The sequence below is a fragment of the Papio anubis genome, chromosome 13 (assembly GCF_008728515.1).
Source record: "Papio anubis isolate 15944 chromosome 13, Panubis1.0, whole genome shotgun sequence".
NCBI classification, from domain to species: Eukaryota; Metazoa; Chordata; class Mammalia; order Primates; family Cercopithecidae; genus Papio; species Papio anubis.
The window spans coordinates 53,971,801-53,999,047 of record NC_044988.1 but is presented as its reverse complement, the minus strand read 5'-3'; the positions used below and the strand labels follow the sequence as shown (position 1 = coordinate 53,999,047).

Sequence of the window (27,247 nt, the reverse complement as noted above, 5' to 3'; positions counted from 1 at the left end):
CCATTATTGCTAGAACTTTCACATTTTTCAAGAAAATCGTATATTCTATTTTTTTTACGTGACATTTTCTAATTTCAAAAATACTATGTAAGTCAAACTAAATATATCTGTATGGCAGATTTGGTCCAGGGAGAGGGTCAAAGCAAAAATTGCACTGGAACAAATATACATGGGCGAGGAAGACTCATTCAAGGCTATTGCATTACGGGAATAAAACCGGAACTCAGTCAAAACTCAACTTTGCTGAAACAAAATTCTGTGTTAAGTTTGCAGTATGTAAACTAGAAATTCAACCTGAATATTGGACTTCAAATAGGTAAAAATTTTTAAAAAATTATATCTCTTTAACTTTAATTCCCTTAACATTGCCATTGATATTTATTTTGTTTTTAGGTATATTTAACCCAAACATGTACTTAGGAATTGCCAAAAAAGGAAAAATACTCACAAAGAACCGCATATTCTGCTTGTCTAACAGCTAAAACCTTTTGTAAACTTATAAATCAGTGTTGTTAATGAACAAACAATAGCCCTTAAAAATGCCGGGTTTTATTTACAAAATTTAAGTTGGGCCAAAAATTAGATTGTAATAAAGGTAAATTTCATCAGATTTATTAGGATAGCAAGCAGAACTATTTTCAAGGAAAGGTTATTAATGATTGTTGAAAATATATAAAAAGCAAAACATTTTACCACCATTTAATATGTGTAGTGATCTAAAACATCCAAACAGTGAATTCAAAGAAAACAATAATAAAATATAATTAGAAAGAATATGGTTGATTTTTTTTTACAGTGAGCCATACTTTAGTTTTATATGAATCATAACGAAGCTTTATATATTTCTATGTACAAATAAGCATGAATGACCTCAACTTTGCTTTTGTTAAAACTGGTTGAACTTGGTCCAAACTGTTTACCTGGAAATATTTGCAGTGAATTTCAAGCCTTTATAAAAATAATTTGGATCCAAGGAATTAAAAACTACACTTCATCAACAATATAGGGCTTAAAGCTATTATTCTAGTAGACAAAAGTGGGTTTCAGTCCCACTTTGCCACTTACTTGCTATGTGACCTTGGAGAACATGAGGACACAGCCTTGAAACTTTCCAATCACTGTGGCCTTCCTCTTCCTCTGCACTCCCTCTCTTATTCCCTTCCCCTCTCACCTCTCCATTGATCTACATATTCTTTTCTTTCTCTTAATCTTTTCTTCTTCCTTATTTTTATTATATGGAATTAATTTAGTAGCCATCTCCATTTGAAATAAAAATTTTGAACTCAGTGCAAGTAGGATTGTTCATATATTTTAATACATTTAAGACTATAAGCATTTAGAACTTAAGAATGTAACTTTCATAGAAATTACCCAATATAAATCACACTTGATAAGAGTGATTTGTCCTCAGCTTTATATTAGAAATTGAGGCATTGCTTCAACTCTAATGCAAAGTGGACTTGTTATTGCTCTTAAGTTTGCTTCCTGCTTTGTAAGCTGACTGAGATAACTATCATCTGTTGGCATATTGAAAGCTCTTTCTGAGGTATCATGTTAACTTGAGGTGCTAGAAGGGCTGGCTGAGATCCTATTACATGCACAGTGCTGTAAATCTGTATGAATTTATACTGACCAGTACTGTACAAGAGTGGAAATATTTTCTTTTTATCTCCAATGTTTTTATAAAATTTTCTGCCACAGATGATTTCAAAGATGCAGAAGATTACAAAGATGTAGCAGTTAATGCTTATGAGAAGGAGAAGGACAATGAAGTCAGGAGTGCGGTTGTAAGGAGACTAAGGAACTGAGGTAAGGGTATTGCATGGTTATTGATGCCACTATGAATATAGACTGGAAAGGACATGAACAGAAATATATTACATCAGGTGCTTAATACATCCATGAATAAAAGGAAGTTACTGATATAAGAAAGGGAAGGCTGAGAGATTATAGCAATATGGAGAGAGCAGGAAACAGACTTAGTGACATACTTGTCAAAAAACTTGGGGTATTTGAAGATCAAGGTAGATACCATTTCAAAGTGGTAATGGGGGTCAAAAGAGCTCCTATCTGGAACTTGGTGGAAGGATAGACTACAGAGGAAAGATGACATCATAGAAAAGGTAGATTTCACATGGGGCAAAATTTTGAAAAAATTGAAGATCTAGGGATTTGCTTTTATTAACTATGTATTCTAATGGGGGAAAATAAGTAGAATAAGTGAATAAAAATAACATTAAGGGGATAAGTTTTAGGTGAATAACTGTTTTCTGGTGCTGATGAAGTATCAGGCATGGTGGATTAGGTCTAATAATCACTTACGTAAAATAGTTGTGCTTCCGGAATTGGTGGGTTCTTGGTCTCACTGACTTCAAGAATGAAGCTGCGGACCTCGCAGTGAGTGTTACGGTTCTTAAAGATGGTGTGTCCAGAGTTTGTTCCTTCAGACACTCAGATATGTCTGGAGCTTCTTCCTTCTGGTGGGTTCACGGTCTCACTCTCAGGGGTGAACCTGCAGACCTTCACGGTGAGTTTTACAGCTCATAAAGACAGTGTGAACCCAAAGAGTGAGAAGCAGCAAGATTTATTTAAAAGAGTGAAAGAAAAATGCTTCCACAGTGTGGAAGGGCACCTGAGCATTGCCCTTGCTGGTTGGGACAGCCTGCTTTTATTCCCTTATCTGACCCCACCCACATCCTGCTGATTGGTCTATTTTACAGAGTGCTGATAGGTCCGTTTTGATAGAGTGCTGATTGGTGTGTTTACAATCCTTGAGCTAGACACAGAGTGCTGATTGGTGCATTTACAATCCTTGAGCTAGACACAGAGTACTAGATAGAAAAGTTCTCCAAGTCCCCACTAGGTTAGCTAGATACAGAGTTAGCTAGATAGGGAGTACCAATTGGTGTATTTACAAACCTTGAGCTAGACACAGAGTACTGATTGGTGTATTTACAAACCCTGAGCTAGACACAGAGTGCTGATTGGTGTATTTATGATCCTCTAGCTAGACATAAAAGTTCTCCAAGTCCCCACCAGATTAGCTAGACACAGAGGGCTGATTGGTGCACATACAATCCTCCCGCTAGATATAAAAGTTCTCCAAGTCCCCATCCGGCTCAGGAGCCCAGCTGGCTTCACCTAGTGGATCCTGCATCCGCCTGCAGGCGGAGCTGCCTGCCAGTCCCAAGCGGCGCCTGCACTCCTCAGCTCTTGGGCTGTTGATGGGACCAGGCGCCACTGAGCAGGGGGCAGGGCCCTTCGGAGAGACTCAGGCTGCGTGGGAGCCCACCGCAAGTTGGGGAGCTCAGACATGGCGGGCTGCAGGCCCCGAGCCCTGCCCCGCGGGGAGGCCCTAGGCAGCTAAGGCCCTGCGAGAATTTGAGAGCAGCCCCGGCAGGCCGGCAGTGCTGGGGGACGCGGGCAACCTCCGCAGCTGCTGGCCCAGGTGCTAAGCCCCTCACTTGCACCGGGCCGGAGGGCGCCGGCAAGCGCTCCGTGTGCGGGGCCCTTCTCGCCCGCGCCGGGGCCCAGGTCGCGCCCGCCGGAAGGAAGTACCACTGGCCCTGGAGCACTGCGCAGCCCCGGTTCCCGCCCACGCCCCTCCCTCCAAACCTCCGGCAGGCAGAGGGAGGCGGCCCAGGCCTCAGCCAGCACAGAGGGCCTACCATGGTGCCGTGGTGGGCTGAAGGGGTCCTCAAGCGCCCCCAGAGTGGACCCTGAGGCCGAGGAGGCGCTGAGAGTGAGGGCTGCTAGCACATTGACAGCTCTCAGTTGGACATTTTGAACTAGGTAGGTATAAACCTATTAGGTAACTGCTCTCTCCTGCTTATCCCGGTACAGTGGAGATCAAAGAAAAGTAAATGCCGGCCAGGCGCGGTGGCTCACGCCTGTAATCCCAGCACTTTGGGAGGCTGAGGCGGGTGGATCACGAGGTCAGGGGATCAAGACCATCCTGGCTAACATGGTGAAACCTCATCTCTACTAAATTAGCCGGGCGTGGTGGCGGGCTCCTGTAGTCCCAGCTACTCGGGAGGCTGAGGCAGGAGAATGGCGTGAACCTGACAGGCGGAGCTTGCAGTGAGCCAAGATCGCACCACTGCACTCCAGCCTGGGCGACAGAGGGAGACTCCTGAAAAAAAGAAATGTAAATACCTCCCCAGGGAACAATTCTCCTAGGTAGCTCAAGCACATTTCTCTGAGCAGTTTCCCTCTAGAGAGGATGTGGCTAAAGTAGTAACTATCTCAGCTACAGCAGGTTTCTAGGAACTACATCTTCTTCACGATTGTATGATGCCTCCCCTGTTGGAGCAGAAAATGAATAGATGCTCCCTCTTCATATATTAAATGGTGGTGTAGTGGCTTAAGAACACTACAGAGGGAGCAGCATGCTCCTTCACTACAGCAGTGAAGAAGCCTAAATGTGTCTGTAACTGAAATAGATATAAATCTGGAGATGAGGCTTTCATTTCTGGCAATATGTTGAATTACATGCATTGAACAATTACTGGCTTCAAAACACTTAATATGCTTTTTAAAATGCAACAAATGTCAATTAAGATGCCTAGTTTAATTAAAAATTGAGAATACACAAAGAAAAAAAATCCCAGCAAGCCAATATGGTAAGAATATTAAGTTTTCATTTCCTGGGGTATTTATTAATATCAATAACAAACAGTGCTGAGGTTTAGCCATCCAGAGACAAAGGTTAAAGTATGAGGTATACGAATTCATGGAGTTAGAACTGAGGTATGCAACTAAATATGGTACTCTTGAAAGACTTTAGCGTCTATTGAAAAGTAGACTACTTAAAATCTATCCTTTTGCAAATGTAGACTGTAGAGAAGTTTCTAAGCCTATGCCTGAGATCTGAATTAAAAATTAAAATAATTTTTTTTGAGAATTCCAGCTTTAGGTCCGCCTCATGTGAGTTTTGGGATTGAATTTACATTACTTTTTTGGCATGGAAAATTAATATAAAAGTAGTTCCTATCTGAGGCACCTGAAAAAAAATATAAAAACTTTCTGGAGAAATTTTCAAAATAAACAGTGTTCAAAATTGAGCTTACAAGCTAAAATTAGGCATTATAATAGAAAGTAATTTATTCTGATTAAGAATGATCAGGAACCACACACACACAGAGACACACACACTCACATACACACATATGAATAAAAATCCTTGAAATGGGAACTTCCTTAAACTTTTAATGGATGTTAACAAAAAGAGCAACTAACATACTTAATAGGGAAATTATAGAATTGCCCTTATAATCAATACCAAGACAAATGTTCTGTTACCCTTAATATTTCTACCGAAGTCATAACCAAAATAAGTTCATAAAAGACATAGCAATAATATAGATAAAATATAAATAAAAACTTGTCATTGGTTTCATAGAAAATTCAAGAAATCTGTTTTAGAATTAAATAGATCAATACGTTTATTAGATACAAATATCAGCAATCTTCTCGTATTCTTGCAATAATCAATCTAAACTAAAATAAATATGTAAATAAAAGCAATTCAGAGACTTAAACAGGTTGCAACAAGAATCATACGGCACCTACAAGTGTCACAAAAGTATGAAAAAAACTATAAACATTATTGAATGATACAAGGTAAAATTTGTTTTAAATAAGTGGAGACATATATCTTCCCAGATCAAAAACTAAATGCCATAAAGATAAAAAAAAACTTTCCAAATTAATCTGCAAACACAATACAAATAAATATAATTCCAACAAGATAATTTATGGAGCATAACCAATTAATTTTAAAATACATTTGGAATGAATTGTGTCACAACTCTTAAAAAAGAAGTAGTAGAAGGAAATTGCCCTACCACATACAAGAATTTTTTTACAATGTAACAGCAATGAAAATCATGTAGAATATGAAGAAATAAATAATTTGATCTATGCAGCAGACTTGAGAGCCCAAGAAGTGATACATATGTGAAATGGATAAGTTAAAAAGTTTGAAAATGTATTTTAAAATTAGACTTGTTCCTTATGCCCTAAAGTTAAGTGCACTTTGGTTTTAAAATATCACCAGAGAAGACATTGACAGCTTTTAGAGAAATAATCTTAGTAGCAGGAAAGTCTAAATAAGAGCAAAATAAGGTGCAAACCACAAATAAAACGATTGATATATTTAATAAAATAAAGATTAATAAATATTTTTGGAAACGATACCAAAAATAATGTAGAAAGTCAAACATCAAACAGATATAAAAAGACATATAATCTATTTTTACTTAGATATTGCTGCGTATGTTTACAATGTTGGCCGGAATTTGGAGGCTGGTGAAGTGATTTCATATTGTCAGGGCTGCTTGCCATACACTGATGATGGCAAAGGAAAAGATGCAGGAAATGTGAGTTATTAATGATGTTGTTGAGCTACTGGATAAAGCAATTTTGGAGACTCATTATGTTGCACTCTATTATTGAGTGACATAGTTTCCTCTTGCTTTTGTAACAAATTACCACAAATTCAGTGGTTTAACACAATAAAAACTTATCGTACATTTCTGGAAATCAGATGTCCAAAATGGGTTTTAATGGACTGAAATCAAGGTGTCAGCAAGCCTGTATCAATTTCTAAAGGTTTTAGAAGATAGTCTGTTTTCTCACCTTTTTCAATTTTGAGAGTCTGTTTATATTCTTTGGCTCATTGCCCTCTTTTAAACTTCAAAGTCAGCAATCACATCACTCCAACCGCTACTTCCATATACATTTCTCTTTGACTCCTACTCACCTGTTTTCTTTTTTCACTTAAAAATATCCTTGTAATTATATTGGTCCCATCTGGATAATCAAGGATAATATTATCATCTCAAGACTAGCTGATTGGCAACCTTAATTCTATCTGTAAACTTAATTCTCCTTTGCCATGTAAGTAACAAATCCATAGTTCCTAGGATTAAAACAGAGACACCTTTGGGAAGCCATTATGCTGCCTATCACAAGTGAATTAAATTTCCTATTGGTTTAAGCTAGATAGTTACCGTTTTTTATTATGTACACTTAAGTCATCTTGATGCATTACTCTTTAATTGCTTGTAGCTGCTACTACTAATTGGTATCACTTGCTGAGTCCTTATATTCTGGGAGTAAGCACCTTAATACATTTAATTCTTATAAGAACCCTATGTATTAGTTATTATTGACATCATTCTTTTACAGAGGGAAAACTGAGGGACAGATTGAACAACTTGTGGAAAATCCCCAGAATTTGGGTTTTAAAGTACTATGCTACATTGCTCTTCTGTAAGTTTGAAATTTCCATAAATGAAAAGAAACAGAAATGAAGTTTAGAAACCTAAAATATAAGTTTAAAAACTTAAAAAAAGTATAACCTCAGCCTTATGAATCATTCTTACCATTTTAAAAACATAGCCTGGACTTATCATCATAGGAGTCCATATCTGCACAGTGTGGTGTTAAAATACCTGTCATGGGGTTCCCTTTGTTTTTTTCTGCATTGTCAAAATAGACTGCCCTTAATTGCCAGTGAACATTTTGAGAAGAGTTCTTGTTTGAAGATCCTGTTCCTTTGCATTTTCAGTGTGCTGCTGTGGTTCTGCTTGTCTGGCCATCCTGACGGATGTTATGCTTTGCATTTAGTTAACAGTATGTTTCATTTGCTAGGTGTCAACTTCAGTCCCTTAAAAAATCCATTTTTTCTCAACTTGCACTTGCTTCTCAATCTCTTCAATTATATCCTCATTTTATCTTTTTAATCTATTCTCAGCAATCAGTTATTTAATTAATGCATTAGGAAATTCATAATTGGATGTCTCTTGATTATTAACAGAAAACTATTAGCAGTCAAGAAAAAATGTAAATACTGATTTAAGATTAGAAAACGTTACTAAATATACTAGGCATTTCCATTTTTATAACAAAATGTCATTGGAATCCATTTTATGTTAAGCATCGTGTTAATATATTTTGTAAATTAAAAGTAGGCTGGGTGCAGTGGCTCACACCTGTAATCACAGCAGTTTGGAAGGCTGAGGTGGGCAGATCAATTGAGCCCAGAAGTTTGAGACCAGCCTGGGCAATATGGTGAAAGCCTATCTCTATAAAAAATACATAAAATTAGCTGGGTGAGGTGGCACACACTTGTAGTCCCACCTATTTGAGAGGCTGAGATGAGAGGATCAATTGAGCCCAGGAGGTAGAGGTTGCAGTGAGCTGGGTTGCATTCACTCATACAGTGAGTGAGTTGCATCCACTGCACTACAGGCTGAGTGACAGAGTGAGACCCTGTCTTAAAAATTATTAATAAATAAAGGAGAAAGAAAGAAAGAAATTGAAATTATTTCAAACTTTTCTTTAAAGCAAGTTCCAGCTCTCTCACCTATTTGAATGTGAAGCTGTGATTGTGCAGAGTATATGTAATGACTCAACCCAACAAATATTTATTATTTGCAAAGCACTACTGTGCTCTACTATGGTGAATTCAAAATGTGGGCAAAGCAAGTTTCTAACTCTCAGGGGTATATGCTTTTATAGTACAGTTAGACTTTACACAAAAATATGTATTTTAAAGCAGAATTTTAAAAGCATTCTGAAGAAGGTACAAAACAATTGGAAAGACTATTACTTAGCAGAGTTTATAGGAGATATCCTGCAATTCAACTTTTCCCCAACATGCCTGATCACAAGACTCATTGAGAGTGCTTACTAAAAATGCAAAATTCTTGCATTTCCTTGAATGTTCTGATTTGGTACCTTCACGAGGACCTGAGGATTTATTTTTTTTCACAAGAAACTTTTATAACTTTTATGCTCAGTCAAGTTAGGGAATTGCAAATATAGAAGAAAATCTTTGCATTGATTTTGAAAGATGGGCAGTTATTTAAAGAGGTTATTGAGGGGGAAAGCATTTCAAGCTTTTGAACAAATGAGGCCAAAATGGCAGAATGGCTTCAGTTAATATTCATTCATTCACCCATCCATTTATTCACCAAGCAATACAGGACAGAGAGAATAAAAATATCAATAAGACACAAAAACTGCCCTCTAAGAATCCTTTGTAAAGATTGAAAAATGTATATATACATGAATAGGTATGCAAATATTCATTCAAGTATATAGACATCTATGAAAGAGCTAAATGATTTCCTAGCTTTGGAGAATGAGAGACTAAGTGATCAATAAGGTTTTGTTCATGAACTTCAAGGCAAGGTATATTTTGCAGACTGTCAGATTTCCAAGAAAAGCTGCCTGTGGTAGTGAAACGACAGTTCAAAGTGGCAGACTGTCGGAAATTCTGCATACGATGAAAATTGAAACATACACATCTCACAACCACTGCTGCACACTCCAATAGAAATGACTATTGGAATATAAAGATAGCTATAGGTGGGAGAAGAGGGAAAAGGCAAATGTAAAAGCAAATGAAGTCATTTCTACAATCTTAATGGCTGCAGTTGTTGTTGAGTTCTCTGATGCTAGGTAAGAAATGTGACAACTGCTGTTAGAAGAGGAAACAAATCTTTTTAGAAAACTGCTTTGATGAGCATTTTGGTTATGAAAAGTAAATTAGCCTCATTCTGGAATGGAAGGAGAAGGTTAAGACGTGAGGAGTAGTTACATAAATGGTATTGATAGACAACGGTAATGTGGAATGAGTTTCTGTATTCTAAATGTAGTCTCCAGATAAGACTTTCTTGGGAATTCTGGGACAGAAACAGACAAATATTTCTTCTGTGAATGCTCGCCACTTTGTTTCTCTGTTCACCAGGATTCCAAAGAATACAATTGGTAATGTAATTTTTCATCACCAGATCTTCCAAGGAAATGCAAAGTATCAAATAAATACCAGAGCACATAGATTACAGCCACCTGTCTGAGGTTAAATCCCACCTGTGATGTGGTTTCAATGTGTGGGTCTTTTAATAAATCAAAACTGCTCTATATTTCAATTTCTTAATCTAATGAAAAAGGAGAAAAATAGCAATTGTAGGATCCAGTTTATAGAGTTATTGAGAAGATTTTTACCAAAACACCAAGGGTTCAGTCTAGATTCTGCCGCTCACCACAGAGAAAGCCAATCACTGAGACAACAAATATTGCCAGGGAAGAAGGCCTTAATTGGGTGCTGCAGCTGTGGACATGGGAGATGCATCTCAAGTCCATCTAACTGACCAAGTTAGGGATTTACGTAGTGGGGAAGAAATGTAATTACATGTGGGTAAACAGGAATTAGGGAGGGGTAAAGAAAAGGAGTTGTTCAACAGGAAGCAGGTGGTGAAAAAGGAAATCATGATGGGTAAGAGGTCTGGCATCTCATTGTCCAGATGCAGTGATCTGGTAAGTTTTTGCTGGTAAGTACTGTCTGGAAGGGCTGATGGGAAATAAACCATAAACATCAGTTCTGTGGGACAATTGGGCTGGTGTCAAGATGAAATGAGTGTATCATGTAATGTATTTAGAAAACTGACTGTTGCTTTGGAAAATAAAAAGAGAGGACACATGAAAAGTCTACTCCAGGTCCATAAAACAAAATGGCAGATGTCAACGAAAAGAGTTAAACTCTGTAAAATATTTGAAGAGATTTATTCTGAGCCAAAGATGAGTGATCATGGCCCGTGACACAAACCTCAGGAAGTCCTGAGAACATGTGCCCAAGGTGGTTGGGGTGCAGCTTGGTTTTATACATTTTAGGGAGGAATGAGACATTAATCAAATACATTTAAGAAATACATTGGTTTGGCCCAGAAAAGCAGGACAACTCAAAGTGGGGGCTTCCAGGCTATAGGTAAATTTAAACATTTTCTGGTTGACAATTGGTTGAGTTTGTGTAAAGACCTGGGATCAATATGAAGGAAATGTTTAGGTTAAGATAAAAAATTGTGGAGACCAAGGTTCTTTTGAAGTCTCATAGTTTATGCCCTCAGAGACAATAAATAGATGACAAATTCAAATCTTTAAAAGGTGCTAGACTTTTAGTTAATCTCTTTAGGACTGGGAGGGCCTGGAAGAAAAGGATCTAGTTATGTTAATATAGATTCTTTACAGATACAGATTTTCCCCCACAAAGGACAGCTTTGTAGGGCCATTTCAAGATATGGCAAAGAAACATGTTTTGGGGTAAAAATTTTGATTTTCTTCCTTGTCTCATAATGTTATTCCAGTTGGGTTGGAAAGCAAGTCACAATATATAGGGTTATACAAAACCCATCTGATGAGAATTTGTGGTTTGTAGGCATGACTCCCAGACCCCTTAGATAGAACTTTGGGCAAGATAGAAAAAAAAAAAAAAAATCAGAGCTTAGTCCTCACAGACTACACTGATACAGGGAGCTCTCCCTAACTCTAAACACATATAAATCCTAATTGTTTTTTTTTCTTTTTATCCCATGGTGTAAATATATTTTTTAATTGTTTAAAATATATAGCCAAAAAGATGGCTGATTAGAAGAGGCTGAAGTTCACAGCATTCACAAAGAGGAACAAAAAGAGCAAGTGAATAGAGCACCTTCAACTGAAATATCCAGGTAGTCACATTGGGACTGATCAGGGAAACAATTCGACCCACAGAGAATGAAGAAAAGCAGGGTGGGGTGATGGCCCACACAGGAATGATATGGAGTCAAGGGAATCCCCACCCCCAGCCAAGGGAAATGGTGAGTGCTTGCACAACCCCCAAAAACTTTGCTTCTCCCGTGGATCTTTGCAACTTGCTGATACGGAGATCCCATGGTGAGCCCATGCCACCAGGGCCTGAAGTCAGACACACAGAGCTATGTGGAGTCTTGACAGAGCCTACTCATGTTCACACAGAGACCCAGGAGTTTTACGTACTTTGGCCCTGGGATCCACAACAAATGTGTCTGCAACTCAAGCAAGGTGAGATTTTGTGAAGAGACTGCATCTGTGACCAATTGGGGTACCTGAAAGAGACAGGGAGAATAGAACCAAGTTGGAAAACATACTTCAGAATATCATCCAGGAGAACTTCCCCAACCTAGCAAGATAGACAATCATTCAAATTCAGAAAATGCAGAGAACCCCAGTGAGATACTCAACAAGAAGATCATCCACAAGGCATATAAACATCAGATTCTCCAAAGTCAAAATGAAAGGAAAAATGTGAAGGGTGACCAGAAATGAAAGGTCAGGTTACCTACAAAGAGAAGCCCATCAGACTAATCGTGGACCTCTCAGCAGAATCCCTAGAAGCCAGAAGAGATTGGAGGCCAATATTCAACATTATTAAAGAAAAGATTTTCCAACCCAGAATTACACATCCAACCAAACTAAGCTTCATAAGCAAAAGAGAAAAAAGATCCTTTTTGTACAAGCAAATGCTGAGGCAATTTGTTACCACCAGACGTGCCTTGCAAGAACTCCTGAAGGAAGTACTAAATATGGACAGGAAAAATTGTTACCAGACAATACAAAAACACATTGAAGTAGACAGATCAGCAAAACAGTGAAGAAATCACATAAACAAGTCTGCAAAATAAGCAACTAGTGTTATAATGACACAATCTAATTCAAATATGATAATACTAACCTTAAATGTAAATAGACTAAATGCCTCAATTAAAAGACACAGAATGGAAACCTGGATTAAGAATGACGACCCATCAGTATGCTGTCTTCAAGAGACCCATCTCTTGAAGATGCAAAGATGCATCTTCAAAGATGCAAATAGGCTCAGAATAAAGGGATGGAGGAAAATTTACCAAGCAAATGGAAAACAGAAAAAGGTAGGAGTTGCAATCCTAGTTTCTGACAAAACAGACTTTAAACCAACAAAAATTTTAAAAAGTCAAAGAAGGGTATTACATAATGGTAAAGGCATCAATTCAACACGAACAGCTAGCTATTCTAAATATATGTGCACCTGGCCAGGCACCGTGGCTCATACCTGTAATCCCAGCACTTTGGGAGGCTGAGGTGGGTGAATCACCTGAGGTAAGGAGTTTGAGACCAGCCTGACTGACATGGTGAAACCTCATATCTATAAACAATGCAAAAAAATAACTTTCCATTGGGGTGGGCTCCTATAATCCCAGCTACTCAGGAAGCTGAGGCATGAGAATCACTTGAACCCAGGAGGCAGAGGTTGCAGTGAACTGAGATCGCGCTGTTGCACTCCAGTCTTGGCAACAAGAGTGAAACTCCATCTCAAAGAAAAAAAAGTATATATACGCTTATATATATACTTCAACTTGAAGTTGAAAATTAAAAAAAAAAGAAAAATCAACTCAAGCTATTTAGAGGCAAAGATAAAGCATCTATGCTTTCTGTAGCTATTTTTCCCCATTTAAAGGTAATTAACAGAAAAAATAAATAAAAGTTGATAAATGATTGTGCAACATGAAATAACCATATGATCATAGTAATGCAAGAGCCCAGTGAAGAAAATACCTTTGTGTAAAAAGTTTTACAATAAAAAACCAAAGTAAATTTTGGACATTGTGCTTAGTACTCTCAAGGACATTTAAAACAAAAATAGGCTGTAATGTTGGGTAAGAAAGGTAAAATGACATGACAACTGGCTCATCAAAAGGAGTAAACAAAGTCAAAGAAAGAATGTGAAGAAACAAGAGCAGAACAGTCATGAAAACACTTTTCAATGAATAAAGAACAGAAATGATGGTGTTGAACAGGAGCTTCAAAGCTAAAGCAGAAACCAAATGGAGTAGTAGAAAATGCAACTGGATAATACTGATCTGGACTGCAGATAGACTTCTAAGTTGGATAGCAAAGTCAATAACTTTGCAGAAAGAAAATCACGGGTTTAGCTGGATAACACTGAAAGGTGTTTACTATAAAAGAAAAATAATTAAAAGGCAAAACACCTGGGAAACATGATCTTATTTTGTATGAGGTTAATGTTTCTTGGCATGTTACTAAAAATCTCTAAGCAAATTTAGAGTCCGAGCAATCAAATTACATTATTTGTTTATACAGATTCATTTTATTGCACAGTGTATCACATGAAAAGGTAAAATATTTACTAGCTTTTATAGTTTCCTAGGACTGCTGTAACAAATTACCACAAACCTTGTGGCTTATAAACAAAGGAAATTTATTTTTATTTTCTTACAATTCTGGAGGCCAAATGTCTGAAATCAAGGTGACATCCAGGCTATACTTCTGAAATCTCTAGGGCAAAATTCCATCTTATCTTTTACAGCTTCTGGTGGTGTCAGGCACCACCAGCCACGTTGGCTTGTGGCTGCTTAACTCTAATCTCTCACTCCTTTGCCTTCACATGGCCTTCTCCTTTTTCTCCCTGTCTCTCCTTTGTTTGTTTCTTATTCAGACATTTACCAGTATATTTAGAGCTTGCCCAGATATCCAGGATCATCTTATCTACAGATCCTTCAGTTAATTACATCAACAAAGCCTCTTTTTAAAAAATGAGGTCATATTTACAGATACAGGTGTTAATCTTTCTAGCTACTGACATGCTTTGGCTCTGTGTCCCCATCCAAATTGCACCTCAATTGTAATCCTCACGTTTTGAGAGAGGGACCTGGTGGGAGGTGATTTGCTAATGAGGGCGGTTCCCCTATGCTGTTCTCATGATAGGGAGTTCTCATGAGATCTGGTGCTTTAGAAGTGGCAATTTCCCCTGTCCTCTCTCCTGCTGCCTTGTGAAAAAGGTACCTGCTCTTCTTTTGCCTTCTGCCATGATTGCAAGTTTCCTGACACCTCCCCAGAAATGCAGAATGGTGAGTCAATTAAACCTTTTTTGTTTATATATTACCCAGTCTCAGGTAGTGAGACTTTTGTTTATATATTACCCAGTTCTTTACAGTAGTGTGAAAACAGACTAGTACAGGAAATTGGTACTGGGAGTGGGACACTGCTATAAAGATACTTGAAAATGTGGAAGCAACTTTGGAACTGGGTAATAGAGAGAGGCTGGAATAGTCTGAAAGGCTCAGATGACAGGAAGATGTGGGAAAGTGTGGAACTTTCTAGAGAGTTGTTGAATGGCTTTGACCAAAATGCTGATAGTGATTTGAATAATGAAGTCCAGGCTGAAGTGGTCTTGAATGGAGATGAGGAACTTATTGGGAACTGGAGTAAAAATCAATCTTGTTAGGCTTTAGCAAAAAGATTGGCAGCATTTTGTTCATGCTCTAGAGTTCTGTGGAACATTGAACTTGAGAGAGATGATTTAGGGTTTCCAGCAGAAGAAATTTCTAAGTAGTCAAGCACTCAAGATGTGTGTTGCCTTTTTCTAAAAGTGTACAGTCATATGCATTCAAAGAGATTATTTGATGTTAGAACTTATATTTAAAAGAGAAGCAGAGCATAAAAGTTTGGAAAATTTACAACCTGACCATGAGGTAGAAAAGAAAAACCCATTTTGGGGGGAGAAATTCAAGCTGGCTGTAGAAATTGCATAAGTAATGAGGAGCTGAACGTTAATAGCCAAGACTATGGGGAAAATGTCTCCAGGGCATGTATGAAAAATTTGCAGCAGCCCCTCCCATCACAGACCCAGAGGCCTAGGAGGGAAAAATGGTTTCATCGGCTAGCCCAGCATCCTGCTGCTCTCTGCAGCCTCAGGACTTGGTGCTCTACATTCCAGCTGCCCCTGCTCCAGCCATAGCTAAGAGGGGCCAATGTACAGCACAGGCCATTGCTTCAGAGGGTTCAAGCTCCAAGTCTTGGCAGCTTCCAAGTGGTGTTAAGCCTGTGGGTGTGCAGAAGACAAGAGTTGAGCTTTTGGAACCTTAGCTTAGATTTTAGAGGATATATGGACTTGCCTGGATGTCCAGCAGAGGTCTGCTGCAGGGGCACAGCTCTTGTGGAGAACCTCTACTAGGGCAATGCAAAGGGGAAATGTGGGGTTGTAGGCCCCACTGGGGCATTGCCTAGTGGAGCTGTGAGAAGAGTGCCACTAGCCTTCAGACCCCAGAATGGTAGACCCATTGACAACTTGCAATGTGTGCCCGGAAAAGCCACAGGCACTCAATGCCAGCTTGTGAAAACAGCCATGGGGTCTGTACCCTGCTGGACCACATTGGCATAGTTGCCCAAGGCTGTGGGCGCCTACCTCTTGCATCAGCATGGCCTGAATGTGAGACATGAAATAAAAGGAGATTTTGGAGTTTTAAGATTTAATGACTGCCCAGCCAGGTTTTGGACTTGGCCAATATCTCCCATTTGGAGTGGAGACATTTACCTAGTGCCTGTACCCTGTTGTATCTTGGAAGTAACTAACTTGTTTTTGATTTTACAGGATCATAGGTGGAAGGGACTTGCCTTGTCTCAGATGAGACTTTAGATTTGGACTTTTGATGCTCATTCCAGTTAATGTTGGAATGAGTTAAGACTTTGGGGGACTGTCAGGAAGGCGTGATTGATTTTGAAATGTAGAAAGCACATGAAATTTGGGAGGGGCCAGGTGCACAATAATATGGTTTGGCTCTGTGTCCTCACCCATATCTCATCTTAAATTATAATCCCTTCCTGTCAAGGGAGGAACCTGGTGGGAGGTGATTGGCTGATGGGGGCAGTTTCCCCCATGCGGTTCTCATGATAGAGAGGGAGTACTCATGAGATCTGATGCTTTAAATGTGGCAGTTTCCCCTGTGCCCTCTTTCTTTCCTGCTGCCTTGTGAAGAAGGTACTTACTTCTCCTTCGCCTTCTGCCATGATTATAAGTTTCCTGAGGCTTCCCCAGCCAGGTGGAACTGTGAGTCAATTAAACCTCTTTTGTTTAGAAATTGCCCAGTCTCATACAGTTATTTTCAACAGTGTGAAAACAGACTAATACAGCTACCATTCGACTCACTACACCAGCTTCACTCTCTTAAACGCCTATGGTAAATAGTCTGTCCCATACTGTTATTTATCCAACTAGAGGTAATTTTTTTTGTTATGATAGGTTATTCTATATAGTAAAAGGACCCTGAGGTTTTGAACCCTAAGCTTATGGTATTCTCCTTTTTTTCTTTGTTGTCTATGTAACTAAAATTTCTTCTGAATGTCTCTGTGTGTGTGTGTGTGTGTACATGTGTGTGTGCATTTTTTTTTGGTAGTAGGGAGAAAGGTAGGAGTATCAGTTCTATTATATTTTATAGTTAACTACTTTCAGTAAAGGAGAATTGTTAACTGTTTACCTGTGACATTCATGTTACTCTATGAGTCTCCTTGTGTACTAGCATTTGTATTAAATCAGAGCTAGATTATTCATGCAGAAAATTTAACACAATATTTTACTGGTAAGAAATTTTCTTTATGAGTGTTTCCTCCAAAATATACATATTTTAGTGTTTAAAATCTCATTCTTGCTCTGAGGATCACATTGTTTAGATGCTAGCCTATGTTCTATATCTCATATCTATGTCCAATAATTAGACCCTGATGTCAAAAGCAATAAAATCTGACTTCATCTGTATTAGTAACATAGTACAAAATAATGTTTATTGAGTGCATGACAAATGAATGAATCCTTTATTATAGGTTTGGGTAAATAATAAAAAAAGTCAAGGTAAGGGGTGCTTCAAAGAAGATCCAAATTTTCCACTCCCAGAGGAGAAACAAAGCAGATTGTAGTGTAGACTTTAAAGAGCTCAGAAATTCTAACACAATTATGATTATAAGAAGAAAAATGTCAGTGACAAGTCAGAACAACATTGTTGCAAGAGTCCTATGGTGAGCTGCTTAGTCATTTTGGAAACTTCTAGGAATTGCCCTGCAGGTGCTACTCTCAGGTGTTGCAAGGGCTTTTGTTCTATATAAATTATCTCAAATTCTATACTTCTATCCTCTCTACCTTCAACAATCTTTAGTTAGAAACACACAAAATGTTCATTATATCACCTGTCTCCAGGAAAGAAGTTCATTTTGTTTAGAAAGGGATGTAAACACAGATAAATTAAGTGTTAGTCAAAGCCACACAGAAGACTGGCACTAATTATGACTCCAAACTATATCTTGTAGTTTCCAATAATTTCTACTGAAAATAATAGTGAAACCAACCATAAGTGCAATGTGAATTTGTGCCTAATGATTGCTGCTGTACTGAAAATTTCCTTTCTCCCATAATGCTCAGAATTGGCAAATGTACAGTCAGACCACAAAATATATTAAGGCCAGCGATTCATTAAGTGATGCCATAGATTGAAGGAAAGATTATATTAAAGTTTATGAGAGGCTTGGGTCCAAGAAAAAGATGCACACATCTAAATTCTGATGGTGCTCAAATGTTTCAGTGCCTTATTAATCTGCTCAGTCTATACTGTCTTTGAGACTGCAGCAAAGAAAAAATATGATTGATTGTGCTGCAAGATATGTGCTTTTTGCATTTCTGTTAACTATAAAACAAGCACCATTTTAATTAAGCTTCTTCCAAGCAATTCAGGTGCTCTATAAAAATATAATGAAGCAATTAAGATGTGTTAGAAGTGACTGAGATATCTTTTTCACTTGAAAATGTGCAAGTGGAAGTCAAGCGGGCTTTTTTTTCTTTTCTTTCTTTTTTTTTTTTGTCTTCCCCTACCCTCAAAACAAGGAGGCCATTTAATCTCAAGAAAAGGAATACTGGATTTAAGTAAAGTGTTGGTTGATTTAATATTTTAACCTTTCCTAAATTTAGTGTGAATCTAAATACAAAATAACTTTTTATTGTTATTCAAGGTTTGAAGATGTGTAGGTGTTGCAAATTATGTTAGGGCTACAAAAACACCCTTATAAAATTTTTATAGAAATATTGTGGTGCCTAAATAGAGAGTCATGAAATTTTTTAAAAATCATGTATAAGAATTAAATTGAGACAATGACCCAGATATTCTATTTACTTGAAAACTTAAGATTTTGAGGAAAACAGATGGGTTGGGATGTTTCTTATCTGATCCATTAATTTATTTGGGTGTGTCAGTATGACCTATGCATAGGATGATGTACTCTCTGTTTCCACAAAAACAAAGGAGTTTTCTGCTTCCATTGTAAAACTATTATTTATTAGGTCTTTCCTAATTTCATGTATTATGTCTGCCTCTCATTCTTTCAGTCAGTAAGTATCTGTTGTGCCAGATATGACATTAGGATCTAGGGATATAAAGGTGGTCAAATTGCACTAAAATTGCCAATAAGAGGTTTATATTCTAGTGTGCAAGAACTACTAAAAGCAACAAAAACGTGAAACAATGAAATAAAATGATAACACATTGTGGTAACTATTGAAAAATAAAATCATAGGCCAGTCACGGTGGCTCAATCCTGTAATCCCAGCACTCTGGGAGGCCAAGGTGGGGAGCATCACTTGAGGTCAGAAGTTTGAGACCAGCTTGTCCAACATGGTGAAACCCTGTCTCCACTAAAAATACAAAAATTAGCTGGGTGTGGTGGCACATACCTGCAGTCCCAGCTACTTGGGAGACTGAGACATGAGAATTGCTTGAACCTGGGAGGCAGAGGTTGCATGAACCAAAATCATGCCCCTGCACTTCAGTCTGGGCAACAGAATGAGACTCTGTATAAAAAAAAAAAAAAAAAAAAAAAAAAAACACACACACACAACATAATGATAAAAACATCAATACTGACTCTAGGATGCTAGTCAGGGAGGTCACGCTGAGAAGCGGATAATATATAGTCCTGGAAGAAATATCTTCATAGAGAGACTAGAAGAAAGATCAGGAAAAAGTTGATATTTAAAATGACATGCAATGAAAAACATATGTGAAAAAAATCCTTACTTCGTTTTGAAAATGTTGCTGTTATCAAGCTCACCTATTTCCCTAGACTAAATGTATTATGCTGCAGGTTTAGGCTATTTCCATCTCAATGGAAATAGATAATTTTGCATGATTTCCAAAGTATGCCATTTTTGTTGCCAGTCAGAGGAAATGAAGACTGAAACAAATACTGGGAGCAATGTAAAGCCGGAAATTAGAAACACTACCACTGGTACAATAGATATCGTTCTTAGAGATAAAAATATAGAAAGTGGTGAATTTAATTGAATTGCATATTTTTTCAATGGTAGAAGGTAGCAGAATCAAGACAGAAAACTCCAGGTGACTGACTACAAATCTTAGGTAGGGCGATATGTAGGTAGTTGGATAGATAGATAAACAGGTAGATTGGCATTCAGTAGTTATATTGCCCTCTCCCATTCTAGTTACTTTTCTATTAGTGACCCAGCATGAATGATAGCTCTAAAAACTAGAGTTGTTAATTACTGTTGTTCTATAATGCTTTACTTATAATTAATGTGCTAATTCTTTGGTTTATTCCCTGGGCATTTTTATAATGGGTGCAATTTTGTAAAGCAACTGAATAACTAAATATATGTTAAAGCTGCCTTCTAGCTAGCAGGCTGGTTCAGATAGAATTGAATATCATCTTCCTGAGTAACTTCTGTGTGCCCAATGGCAAGAACCTAAGCAAAGGTAGACTGAGATTTTAGTAACTTCATTTCATGAATCCCCTAAAGCACCATTAGCTATGAAGATGACAAAGACAGGGTAATGGCCAGTGGAGAGCAACACATTGGTTATTCTCCTGAAGAGGTCAAATGTGTAAACTCATAAGACTTGAATGTTCTAGCCTGGATGAATAGGAGCCCTGTAGAATGGACTGCTGAAGGGGGCATTATGAATTGTGTAGGATGCTAGTGCTCTATTATTTAAATTCTACTACTATGGATTTTTTTCCTCTAGCTGAGTTAATTTTTAACTATTGGATGAGAGGAACCAAAGAAAGAAGAAAGGTCATTGGCAAAGTGTGCGTATTTGTAACAGAGAGAGAGAGAGAGAGAGAGAGAGAGAGAGAGAGAGAAGGGCTGCGAAGACCAAGAATAGGCTTCACCAATAATCCAAGAATAATGGAAAAGAAGAATAATATTATGCTGCCTTGCTTTATTAGTATTGTAGAAAATAGGAAGAATTGAGGTTTTCCTTTATAGGTTCCTGTTTCCTACCTTCCTGTGCTACACTCTTTCATGCTGATCTCCTTTGTTGCTTATTATTGGTTATTTATTGTGTACATAGAATTATGCTAGTGTAAATATGTTTATATAAGCTACCTCTTAAAATGAGCAAGAGCCAATTGTTAAAACATTAAGAAATTTTGCAAGGTAGTTGTTAAACTACTGGTAGCTTGAAATTGTCCAGGGAAGAGTATTTACACCACTAAAATAGTCAGACCACTAAAATAGTCACACAACACACACACACACACAATCACTACTCTTTCTGTCTTTCCTTGTTTTTTTTTTTTTTTTTCCCTGTGGAGAGCCAGTTCCCTAGTATACCACATGTATATGTATGCATGCGAGAGTGAGAGTGTGATGAGGGGAGCAGAGCACATAGGAGCTTCAAAAGTTCATGGAAGATGCATATTGTAGAAAAATTATGCATACATTTCAATTTTTTTCCACCAAAATAAACTTGAACTAACATGTTATGACATGTCTGCATAGGACCTAGCTTGAGGCACTAAGAAAGATAAGACGTAAGTTTGAAAAGAGTTCCTATTAGAGCAACATGAATTCTGCTAAAATTGAAGCAATAACAAACATCACATTTATGGTGAAGCTTAGATGGAAAAATGGTGAAATCACTGATGATTTATGAAAACTTTATGGGGTCAGATTGCTTCAAATAAAATAGTAATTTACAAATGAATAACTTGTTTTGAGAAGGGACAAAATGATATTGAAGATGAAACCTGCAGAGGCAAACCATCCACACCAATCTGTGAGGAAAAAATTTACCTTGTTTGTGACCTAACTGAAGATAAATGATGAATAAAAATACAAACAATAGTCGATGCCACAGGTACCTCACTTGGTTCAGCTTAACAATTTCGACTGAAAAATTAAAGTTGAGCAAATTTTCCATTTGGTGACTGCACAAACCATTGCACCCAGATCAAATTCAGACAAGAATAGTTGTCAATGGAAATTTTACACAAGTGAGATAAATATCCTGAAGTATTTCTATGAAGAATTGTAACAAAAGATAAAACATAGCTTTACCAGTGTAATCCTGCAGACAAAGCACAATCAAAACAATGGCAACCAAGAGGTGAAACTGGTCCAGTCAAAGCAAAAGTGAACTGGTCAAGATCAAAGCTCATAATAATAGTGTGTTGGTACACTTAATGTATTTTACTTGTTGACTTTCTGGAGGGCTCAAGCATATTAACATTTGCTTATTATGATAGTATTTGGAGAAAGTTGGTTAAATCTTTAGCAGAAAAAAAGCCAGGAAAGCTTCAACAGAGTTTTTCTCCACCATTACAAAATTTCTGTTCATTCTCATCAAACAAGAACAATTTTGCTAGAGGGTTTTTGTTTTGTTTGTTTTTGAAAGTCATTTGGCACCCACCTTTCAGTCCTAGTTTGGCTCCTTCTGAATTATTTTTGTTTCCTAATCTTAAAAACTACTATAGAGGGCACCCATTTTTTTTTAAGTCATAATGTAAAATGACTACATTGGCATGGTTAAATTACCAAGACTCTCAGTTCTTTAGGGATGGATTAAATAGCTGGTTGCATTGCTTACAAAAATGTCTTGAACCTGATGAAGCTTATGTTGAAAAATAAAGTTTATATTTTTTATTTTTATCTTTCAATTCAACTTTTTTCTTGTTTTTTTTTTTTTTTTTTTTTTTAAGTTTCCTCATATTTCCTTTACACTTGGTTAGTTATAACCTAGGAGGTAAACTAAGTGGAGATTAAGGAGAACTACAGTATAAGACAGTGTAAGGTAACTTCTGTTTAGGGGTAAATGTGAGTAAGGGAATACAGCACATGCAGAATTTACATTCATTTGGTAAACAGGATATTAGAGAAGTCAGGAGATGGAGACCATCCTGGCTAACATGGTTAAACCCCGTCTCTATTAAAAATACAAAAAATTAGCTGGGCATGAGGGTGCGTGCCTGCAGTCCCAGCTACTCGGGAGGCTGAGGCAGGAGAATGGAGTGAACCTGGGAGGCGGAGCTTGCAGTGAGCAGAGATTGCGCCACCGCATTCCAGCCTGGGCGACAGAGCGAGACTCCATCTCAAAAAAAAAGAAAAAAAGCAGTTACAAAGAAATTCTTAGCTTTAGTTTGGAAAGTAAGTTTCAAGCTTTGAATGCCATGATGTAGAAATAACTGTGGCATTTACTGAGCACTCTCTGGGTTCCTCTAACTCTCAAGAAGGAACCATGTGCAAATGTTAACAGTGCGGAGAAAACCTGGTTTCTGTATTTATTTAGGGTATATGATGACCTTAAAAATATTATGGTCACTAGTTCAATTCTCTAACCCTTCCAAAACAATAATATACATGTGTGACAGAGTGTGTGTGTATTTTTTATATTTTGAGGAGTGGAGAAAAATAGATAATCAGTAGAAATGCTGTTATTCAACAATTTAAAAAGAAGAAAAATATTCATTTTGTAGGATTTCATGACTTCACATAAGTTTCATGTTTTCCTTCTGATGTAATGTTATTTGGATTTATATAGACAGTCCAATTAAATTAAGAGGTGCATGAACTGGTAAATACTGTTAAATGAGGAAATGCCTAATGCAGGAAATCAGCTTTAGTCTTAGCATTAAAACTGTAAGTGATGTAGTTTGGAAGATAGAATGTGCAAGGAATTAACTGTTCATAAAGTCAGTGATGTAGGAATGATATTCCTTGAAGTGAAGTTACTCCCATTGATTCAAATTGGTTTTGGCAAGGAACTGAAACTTCTTGTAATTTATATAGTGCCATTATGGATCTAGATTAGAGCTGAGTGTGAAAATGCCCTAATAAATGTGCAAAGATCATCTACTAAACTTAATTTTGGATGTCTTCATTGGAATAAACTTGTGAGTGTGCTTCCTGAGGGCAGGAAGAGGCAATAAGATAATTGCTCAAAGAACGGTCTCTGGAATCAGACTCTGGCTTCAATACATGATTGGCTATTATCAGCCAAGAAGTTGGAAGAGTGATTTAACATTTTGCATTTATTTCCTCTCATGGAATAAGAAGAAAATGCTATCTACCAGTAGGGACATCTTGAAGGTTCAATGAGAATATGCAAGTGGAACACACAGTAAGTGCTATTCCACAAATGTTTACTGAGCTCCTCTTATGTTTCAGGTGCATCTTAGTCACTTAGAACACATACATGAATTAAGATAGATCTCTACCCTACTGGATCTTGTATTATACCACATTTTAATTAATATTGTCATTATTTCTATTGCTGTCTTTATTTTTATAAAACCTAGCACAGTACCCGATTAGTAGGTGCTCAAAAAATTTGCTTGAATGAATATTCAACTAAAACTCTGTTGATGATAGATAAGCAGCAGCTGTGAGTGAACAGAATAAGGGTAAATGCTTTGGAAAGTTAGAAATACTACAAAAGAGACTCAACACAAGCAGAGCAGAGTTTTCCCATTGTGAAATACACCAGAAGAATGTGTTAGAATGAAAATTCTAGTTGTTGCTGTAGGCAAATCTTACCTTCAAATCTTTCTTTTCTTAATGGTAAAAAATCTGACTAAAGGAAATTTTGCATTATGTATGAATAATTTTAGAAATATGTTGTTCTTTTAGCTTTATTGGTCTTTGAAATTTATCCAAACCATTAAAGAGTCACAGTTAGTCATTCCAATATCCGATACAGTAACAAATGAGACATTGGTTTATTTTTCACTAAACCACAACTGATAGAAGCAACTAAATAGATAAAACCCTAAATTTAAAAATATATTAGTATTAGTCATGTCAAAGCAGATATTTCAGGATGAATTAAGAAACTGTAGCTCATAGAGTTAAGTATGTCTAATACTGTTAGGCAAAAGAGAGAAGCACTGCTTAATGGATCAATTCCATTAAGGAAAGAAAAGCAAAAATTGCAAGTGATTTCAGTTTAGAAATATAACTATGAAAGTCAGTTACCTGACCACTGAAGTTCTTTTCTCCTCTTCAAATGCCATTTCTGTTCTGTCAGCATTGTCAGTATATGCAGCTACTGTACGGTGGAAAGTAATTATATTATATGGCAGATAAAACAAGGAGGTATGCATCAGATTATAAATAACTTAATTTTGCAAAGGAATTTTACATCTTAATCTGCTGGACTATCACTTTCACTTAGGCTTTGAAACCAAATTATGTTATTGTGTTCTGTGATATAATTTAATAACTCACCCATAAGGAAATGTCAGGTCGCATTTGCAACAATCCAGGGGCCATTAAGCCAGATGGAAGGTCATTCTGTTTGAGGATTGTAAATGAACCTGTCCAACAAAGTTTTGGTTAGGAACAGCCAAGGACTCATTATGTAGTCAATTTACCCAACTGCTTGCAAGAACCACGCCAACGCCAAGGCTGTTCTGTCCTTTGAAGTTTGAAATGAGTTTGAACATACAGGGATTTTTTACTTTCATCAAGCCAGAAAGAAAATTGCTTTTATAAAAGGCAGTCATTTCCACATATTGCTTAGAACATTAGAATAAAAATTAAATGTATTGTTGAAATACAACTGTGAAATTTTTGTTTCTTTTTTACTCATTTTCCTCTTTCCCTTCTAAATTCTGCCTTTCCTTGGTAGTGAAACACACACACACATCCACACACACACACACACACACATTAATAAAAAATCAACCACTCAAACAAGATAACAGAAAGGTACAGAGAAATCTATGCTTCTGAAAATAAAAATATTCACTTAAAATAATAATAATGTCTTCATTTAATGTTTTAGTTCCTTTGGTTTACAATGAAGTTAACAACTTTTGATTATCCATACTATGTGATTGAATATGATACTCCAAAGTGGATAATTAAATGTCAGTTTTTATTTAGTTTAAAACAAATGCATTTTGAAGATCTGGATTCTTCTAATGATGTTTAAGTTATTCTCTAGAGCAGAGAATCAAAATTGGTTATTCTAGCAAAGTATTATTTTACAATTAGTATATTTTCATTTTAGACAATATCAGATAGTTAACACATTTATTCATGATCCCATATCTATGATAAATTTTGAAATTTCTATCTATTTATATCTTTCAAAGCATGGTATTTTACTAATTTGAATTTACTAACTTGTGTTTACTGACCATATATACAACTGATCCTCATTATTTGCAGATTCTATATTTGTGAATTTGCCTATTTGCTAAACTTTGTTTATAATGTCAAAATCAATACTAGCAGTGCTTTTGAAGTCATTTGTGGACATGCACAGAAATAGTGAAACATTTGAGTCAGCTATTGGGCAAGTTCCAGCTAAGGAGGAACAAGGCCTTCTTGTCTCAGCTCTCATATAAAGATGAAAAGAGGATGGAGAAGGTCAGGGATGGTGCAATGTAGTGCACAAAGCTCTAGTCTGGGACCAGTTGGTCAGTGTTTAGATCCCCACTCTGACACCTGTTAGGGGGCATGGTTTTATGCAAGTCACTTCATGCTTTTGAATCTTGTTTTCTCCTTTGTAAAATAAATAAACTATTCCAATTTCTTTTTCTTTTTTATTTTTTTTGAGACAGAGTTTTGCTGTTCTTGTTGCCCAGGCTAGAGTGCAATAGCGCAATCTCGGCTCACTGCAACCTCCACCTCCCAGGTTCAGCCTCCTGAGTAGCTAGGATCACACGCATGCACCACCCCGCTTGGCTACTTTTGTATTTTTAGTAGAGACGGGGTTTCACCATGTTGGCCAGGCTGGTCTCGAACTGCTGACATCATGTGATCTGCCTGCCTCAGCTTCCCAAAGTGCGGGCATTACAGGCATGAGCCACCGTGCCCAGCCAGGATTTGTTGTTTTTAAGATTTAAGATTATAATCTCTGAGAAATGACTGTATGTATACATACATGTATATGTATGCATACACATACACATACTTACATGTATATGTATGCATATATACACACATGTATGTATATGTATGCAGATATACATGTATGTATATGTATGCAGATATATACACATGTATATGTATGCAGATATATATACATGTATATGTATGCAGATATATATATACACAATTTCTCCTAGGAACAAAAATTTAGTATTTAATTTAGTGTTCATAGTGATTTTATAGAACACGATTACCATGAATAATGAAGATCAGCTGTATGTGTGTGTCTATGTGTGTGTGTGTATATATATATATCTCACCAATCTATATTGTGATAAATATCCATATGCTTAAATTATTGCATTTTTAAACTCATTTGAAGAAGCATTTAACTCTGTTGGATATATTTAGTAATTATTTGGTAGGTTAGATGATATAATCATAGCA

General features: G+C 37.0%; 1 long non-coding RNA gene across 1 annotated transcript in view; it reads left to right on the top strand.

The window, feature by feature from the left end:
- The first annotated feature begins 3,221 nt into the window (after window positions 1-3,221).
- LOC103878285 overlaps window positions 3,222-27,247 on the top strand; it is a 79,072-nt gene continuing 55,046 nt past the window's right edge. Inside the window, exon 1 of the long non-coding RNA XR_002517549.2 lies at window positions 3,222-3,792. This is a non-coding gene — a long non-coding RNA (uncharacterized LOC103878285). The remainder of the gene's footprint in view (window positions 3,793-27,247) is intronic.